The sequence below is a fragment of the Lissotriton vulgaris genome, chromosome 1_1 (genome assembly GCF_964263255.1).
Source record: "Lissotriton vulgaris chromosome 1_1, aLisVul1.2, whole genome shotgun sequence".
NCBI lineage: Eukaryota > Metazoa > Chordata > Amphibia > Caudata > Salamandridae > Lissotriton > Lissotriton vulgaris.
Genome location: NC_141685.1, coordinates 1,558,614,663 through 1,558,622,124, shown reverse-complemented (window position 1 = coordinate 1,558,622,124; position 7,462 = coordinate 1,558,614,663). Strand labels below are relative to the sequence as shown.

Sequence of the window (7,462 nt, the reverse complement as noted above, 5' to 3'; positions counted from 1 at the left end):
TTTAAGACCTCTACCAGCTCCTCTTACCTTCCAGATCCAGACAGTCAATCCACATTTTAGCAAAAACACACAGAAATGCTTAAAGCACAAAACTCGTCCACCTTTTAAAAAGAGTGGTTTCTGAACACACAATGACAAAACCACCTTTACAGAAAGATGTGTTATGACACTGTAAGTTAATACATTCTAAACATCACCTCTCCATTATAAATTTGCAGGAAACTAGGCTACCAAACACAACACCCAGCCTCCCCCATTCTGTCCTATGGGCAGGGTGGCCTTTCAGCAGTGGAAAACACAATAGAGTGTTTTTCACTGTCAGGACATAACACACACTAGTATATGTCCTGCCTTTTACTTACACTGCACCCACCCAGGGATTACCCGGGACCTACCACAGGGGTGCCCCATGTGTATGCAAAAGAGAAAGTCAGGCCTGACAAGTGGTTGCACTTGTCAGGACAACATGCTAACTTAGCAAACTGCGCGCAGGCCCTACACTGCAGACCTGAGTTCCCTTCTCTGCACGCCTTTGCATTACTAGCCCTGGCACACAAAGTGCACATCACTAGGGACTTTACTAGTACGGCAAAAATACCAATCATGGCCAACCAATTACCATTACATTTTACATAGGGAACACTTGTACTTTGACACTGATCAGCAGTGGCAAAGTAGCCAAAGCATCTAGATTGCAAAGGAGGCAGAGGCAAAAAGTCAGGGGTAATCACGTCAAGATATGCTATGTCTAACAGTGACCCTTCCTGCACAAAAGCAATCCTGCAGACAACACAGGCACCCTTGCACCATAGGGTGCCTGCGTTGGTGCTAGGCAGCCAAAATGGTGCCAGCGCAGGAAGAAAGGACAGGTATGCACCGTATTGCATAAATACAGTGCATTCCTGCCCTTTCACTTTGGTGTAGGGCAGCGCAGCAAGACTACTTACTGCATTGCCTTACACTAAATCCCTGTAAATTAGGGCTACAGGGCTTATTTATGAGCACCCTGGGCCACCGGAACTTCACTTTATACCCTGAACTTGCAACAGATACTTATTCCTCCTGGCTCAACTCTGCCTTCTCCCAACTTGCCCCAATGAATAGAGGTGGCCCTAGCAGAACTCGACCATACGCCTCTTGGTTCACAGAGGCTTTCAGAATAGAAAAACAAGGTTGTATACGTCAAGAGAGAAAATAAAGAGCCAAATACGATATACAGGAGAGAGCAATGTACAAACACTCTTTAACCAAATACAAAGCTCTATTAGTCACAGAAAAAGCAGCATACTTTTCTCGCAAATTGATTCATCCAAAAACTCAGCTACCTTTATCAAGATATTAATAAGCTAACTAAACAACCAGAACAAAAAGATACTGGGTTCAGCAGTCCTTCTGCGATGTCATTGCTTCACATCTCAGGGGTAAAATCAACAAAATATTTTACTCATTTGCTCCTCAGGATAACTCTTTGTCAGTCACCGGTCAAGACAAATTGACTTAGCTTTTGACACGGATTTGTCTAGTAAATGTTTTGAGTGTTTCTCATCTGTATCCTTGGCGTTGATAAAAGACCTTATCTTAACTACCAAGTCAGGCTCTCCAGAAGACCCATGTCCACCTTCCATTATAAAGCTAGTCCCTGACATCATTGATACCCATCTCTCAGTCATATTTAATAATATGTTTAGAACTGGTTAATTTCCTTTTCAATGGAAACGAGCCTCCATCCTGCCTCTACTGAAAAAAGCCAACTTATATCCAGAGGACCCATCTAATTACTGACCCATTTCCAGGCTCCCTTTCTCACCAAAGTTGTAGAGAAGGTAATGAACATGCAACTAAATCAGTTCATCAAGAATTCCAACTGCTTGGATCCCACTCAGTTCAGATTCAGATCCGAACATAGCACAGAGACTGCTCTAACTAAGGCAACCAATGAGCTCAAATTAATTTTAGACAATGGGGGATCAGCAGCCCTCATCCTGCTGGACTTATCCGCGGTGTTTGACACAGTGGATCATTCCATCCTGATACACCATCTGGAAGTAAAGGGCACAACAAAAAATCTTGCCCTGAAATTACTTTTATCCTTCCTGTCAAACAGGGAAAACACAATTAATTTAGATGCCTTCTCTTCAAGCCGATGTTGCCTGCCCTGTGAGGTTCCACAGGGATCCTCGCTCAGCCTGACTCTTTTTGACTTATACGTCACAGTCACGTCACAGACCTAGCCCCCCTGGTCGAATGCTTCGGGTTTTCCCTTACCTCATATGCGGACAATACGCAAATGGTATTATCAGCCTCCCAGGGTGCCAACGACACTGGTGCCCGCACACATGACTGCATGAAAGGCATCAATGGTTGGATGAACCGACACCATCTTAAGCTTAATGCTGGAAAGACTAAAGTGATTTTACTCTGCAACAACCCTAACCTTTGGTCTGCCCAGAGTTGGCCTAGAGAGATGGGCCCCCTTCCTGCACCCACCAGGAAAGCCAAGAGTTTGGGTGTCATGATTGATGACCACTTACTCTTGTGAAACCAAATTAACGCAGTGGTGTCTTCCTCATACAACATCCTAAGAATTCTCAAAAAAATCTTAATATTTTTGCCTATGTCAGTCAGGAAGTCAGTCATTTCCACTCTTGTTTTAACTAAAATTGATTATTGTAACAGCCTCTACATCAACCTTCAAGCTCATTATCTAAATAAGTTGCAGGTCCTTCAGAATTCGGTGGCCAGGCTCCTTCTGGATGTACCTAGGCATTTTTCAGTTTCCCCTGCTCTTAAGGATCTCCATTAGGCTGAGAGTCAAAAACAGCATCAAATTTAAAGCCTTTTGCCTGACCTATATGGCTCTCCATGATCCAGGACCCTGGTTTCTCAAGAAAACCATAGCTTGGTACACTCCCTCAAGAAATGTAAGATCAGCAGGCTCTTTCAGAGCAAACTCTATCAGATTAAAAAAATCTAAATGGGGTGGCAGCAGCATTGTGGTTAGAGCTGCGACAGCTTGGAATCTCCTCCCACTCAATCTCAGATCAGCTCCCTCTCTGTCTCAGTTTAGAAGACTGCTGAAAACCTGGCTATTTAATCAATGATTTCACTTACACCCCTCTCACCGCTTCTGCCTCAGCGCCAAGGCACCCTCGGGTATTCGCTGCTCTTTATAAATAATTTAACATAACATCACTTTTTGTGACACTCTGGCAGTACAGATTACAACATCATATCTATGAGGCCACTCAAAGGCATTATGCACATCATAGATATGGAGAAAGACAAGACAGTAAAAAGCATTGCGTTGCCTTACTCTGCGCTATTGAGGCGTTCTATGGGCATTATGGTGGGTTTTCCCATGCCACCCCATAGATTTTGATGCTGCTCCAGATTTACTACATGATGTTAACCTGGGAAGAGCCAAATACCCACAACTCAGTGAGGCGTAACAAGGAGAAATATCTTTATTTTTTCCTCTTTCTATTTGTGCTGCATTCTGTGGCATGCATAGAAAGAGGGAAACGCTTCTTATGATTGTTTTTGTGCAGGAAGTTGGCCCTTCCTGCACAAAAACAATCTTGCTGACAACACAGGCCCCCTTGCACCAGCGTGCAAAAGTGCTTACGTTGGCGCTAAGCTGTCGAAGCGGCGCTAGAGCAAGTGGAAGGACAGGAATGCACCATCTTGGATAAATACATTGCATTCCTGCCCTTTCACTTTGTCGCAGGGCTGTGCAGCAAGGAAACTTGCTGCGTTGCCGTACCCCAAATCCCTTTAAATGAGGGCCCTAGCATTATGAGGAGGGAAAGCAGGTTGAGGAGTGCTCCATCGACACTGTTTGAAGTGTCCCCTTGAATTATTCATAGAGGCTTGAAATCCCTTCGTCTCAAAGTATGCCCATCCTCCAAACTCTCCCCGATAGATTTCGTCCAGTAACCATTACTTTAGAAACAACAGGTGTAGTTTCCCAAATAAAGGTGGATTTGGCACCCACACAATTTCAGATCAACATGTTATGCATGAGTTAACTGCACAACGGGTACTTGGCGGCATATCAGCGGGTGTGGCAGCCACAGAGTCCAGAGCACTCCATTCTCACAGGGGTGCGCCGAACCTGCTGCCACTCGAGAATTTCATCCGTCCACAGCAGTCCCAAAGAGCTGCAGAGCTGTTAAGAAAGGTGCACGATAAGCAGGGGATAAAAACGTCAATTTTGGAAAGAGGGGTGAGCCTAAAATGCAGTCCACACAATGCAAGTGTACAGTAGCAAGGACCGTTGTTTCCCTCAAAAATACCCCTCAGTGTGTTTGTGACTCGGCACCATCCATTTTCTCCACCTCGTTGGGTGACTCTCCTGTAACCTAAGAAAGATTGTTAGAGGTTTTACCGATGCCTGAGGCCAAAGCAATGCAGGGCCCTCTGGACGTACTTTTCGTTTCTGTCAGATGCAATAAGCACCTGTTTTTAAGTTATACGAAAATGTACGCTAGTGAAAGAGAAAACATGTCATCTGGCACCATCCAGTGGAATAACTGCGTAAGTGCCGCCATGATGGTAATGAAGACAGCAGGCTTGTTAAACTTGCATTAAAAATGTCCTTGTTACTGAAGGAGCTTCGTCCCTCAGAAAAGCACAGGGCCAGTCGCTTAATTGCCCATATTATGGGGTTTTTGTTTTGTTAGACAAAAAACAGCTAAGAGGTCTTTTGGCTTCCAGAATTAAGTGGGCGCACTTCCTGAGTAACCGCAGAGTATCATTCTGAATATGTGATAGGTTAAGGCAATGAGGCGAGCGGTAGTACCTCTGAACCGCTCAAAAAAGTGGACCAGAAGGCTGATCAACTTAAACTATAGAAAACAGCTGTGCCCCTGCACTTAAACATTTATGTGATGACAGGTAGTGACTGTGATATTAGTGTTTAAAATTGACAAATATTGTTTTTAAACAAATCCAAACATGTAGTTAATCTCCGAGAATAAGTTCATAATCCTGGGTAAGGGTAATATCAGTAGAAACAAAGTTCGTTCTTAGTATGGACACTTCTGTTTATAGTTCCAATTCATAAGCCAACACGTGTTTCATCGCAGGGAACAAGCTGCGAATCTTCAGGGCTGAAATGGGAAAACTTTGGCGACTAGAAAGAATCAGTACAGATCTCTAGTCAGGAAGTGCAGGGGCACAGCTGTTTTCTTTTTGTTTTGTTAGAACGGAACGGTAAATGCCTGAGTGATGCCGCAGAAGTAGTACTACTGAAGGATAAAGAAGTGTGCTTGAGAGGGAGGGATGTGGGGGGGTGAAGCAGACCACGACAAGGAATATGTGGAAAAGGCCACTTTTATTGGAACAGGTGCGCATCACATATTAAATAAACCTCGGCAAAAAGCCTTCCAAAACTAAGCCTCACTAAATACGTAACATCCCTAACCCCTCCCTGAAAATTTCATGTCCCCGCCCCCACTCATGCAATACAACATTTTAAACATTACAAAAACATTACATTACCATATCAACCATTATAACCTATAAATACAAGCCCTCCATTCACCAATTCCCATGCCTGCCCCTTCACATCTGTCAATCCCCCAAAACGTGTAATCCGAACTAAAAACGACTAACCTATCCTTTCCCTGTTGATAACACAACTTACCCATTAATCAACAAACCTCTGCCAAAACTGCCAAAAAACAAATAGACCCTGCACGGCACCTGCTCCAAGCGACAGAATGCAGCGAAGAAACCCTGCTCCCCTGTTCCAACGAAGCCAACCAAGCTAATAACTTACTGAAAAAATATAGAAAGAATTAAAGAAAAAAGCCCTTACTGACTAAAAGGGGGGAAAAAACACTGACAATAAAAAATTGGAAAGAAGGGAGGGAAAAAATTCCTGCCTAAGCTCCCAGCCACCAGGTCACCAAACCTAAAATGGAGGCTGGGAGCAGGAGCCCAAAGCATTAATGCTTGGGCTACTTTTGGGCTGCCTACTAGAAAAAGCCCAAGACCTAAAATGGCCACTGCTCCTGCCTCTACCCCCCCACAGCCCCTCCCAAATCACCGGGGGGGACCTCCCTGTGGTCGGATTCCACCCCCCAAACCCCCCTTGGGAGGGAGGGGTGAGGGCAGGGGCGGTTTCTGATAAAGGGCGTCGGGGCTCCGCCCCCTTTGTTTTCATCCCCCCAGCGTCGGCATTGCTAAAGTAAAAAAAAACTCTGTAAATCTATTATTATAAAAATAATTTACACACGTTTCTTGGAAGCAGGGCTGTCGATGTGCTGACACTGCCAGCGAGTCCGATACATTCCTTAACTTTCTGCCTGAGGGCGGGCCCGGGAGCTTCAGTCTAATGTATTTGCCGGCGGAAGAGCTCACAGCCCTGAGGCCTGTGAGGTCATCAGCTCGGCAAATACATACACTCGAGCTCCAGTCTCCACCCCCTGATGACGTGTGGATAGAATTTGCCCCGGGCGCTTCAGGTTGAAGCCCTGTAGCACCGGGGATCCACGTCAGTCAAGGAGTGGAGATGATGGTAACCCCACCCTTTCCCAATTCGTCACAGGGGGTGGTACCTGCCCTATGACGAGTTGAGAAGGGGTGGGGTAGAGGCTGCAGGCAGGCGGGAAGCTTCGAACTTCCGAAGACACACATTGCAGACTCGAGGAGATTGCTGTTCTCTGAGGAAGCAGCAAAGACAGGAATGTACCTTAGAACAGAGCCCGAGTCTGTGACTAATTACAGGCTGTTCCACCAAGAAGTCCGACTCCGACCACTAACATAGCAACATAGAATCAAAGGTAGGGGGGGGCAGGTTGCTGAGACTCAAAAAATGAGGAGACCTCGCTTCAAGTTTTTAGAAAATATTAGCTTTAACATTACAGAAGACCCTTAAATGCATCTGTTTGCACTGTTATTGTCGTATGTATTTTAGCACAAAAGCAGGTTGCAATTACAGCGCTTCATCTTGTGGTAGCGTTGCCATTATTCCTGCTGAGAGTAAAGTTGTTAAAACATTTTTCTGATTTCATTTGTACATAGATGAAATCTTTCGTTTTTAACATCTACAGAAATTCCTGACACGATCTTAACTTGTTTTGTATATTTAAATGGTTTAAGTAAAGCGAGGCGGTAGATTTTCAGATTATGTTGCTGAAGATTACATTTGTCAATGTGACTGATTTGGTTGTCAGCTTGGTTGAACGGTGACTCAACGCTTAAGTAAGTCGTTGAACGATCGGGTTTTTTGAGTTTGAACTTTGGGTAGAGGATGCTGGACTGACAAGATGAGATGTACTTGTGGAGCTACAAATAAAGATGAAAACCTAGGTTATGCAACGGTGACCCTGTTTAGGTTTTGTTTAACTGTGTGGTGTATTGTTTCAAGTCTTTCAAATCTAGGAAACCGAATAGAGCATGCTTTTTAAGGTGCCATCTGAAGAACAGTTTAGGAATTTTATTCCATTAATTGAAT

The 7,462-nt window shown here is 44.5% G+C and overlaps 1 non-coding gene across 1 annotated transcript; it reads left to right on the top strand.

The window, feature by feature from the left end:
* Positions 1 to 6,926: 6,926 nt before the first annotated feature.
* On the top strand, positions 6,927 to 7,060 carry LOC147750806 (small nucleolar RNA SNORA69). Its single transcript, XR_015300142.1, has one exon. It is a non-coding gene; the product is annotated as a small nucleolar RNA SNORA69 (small nucleolar RNA).
* Positions 7,061 to 7,462: the final 402 nt, after the last annotated feature.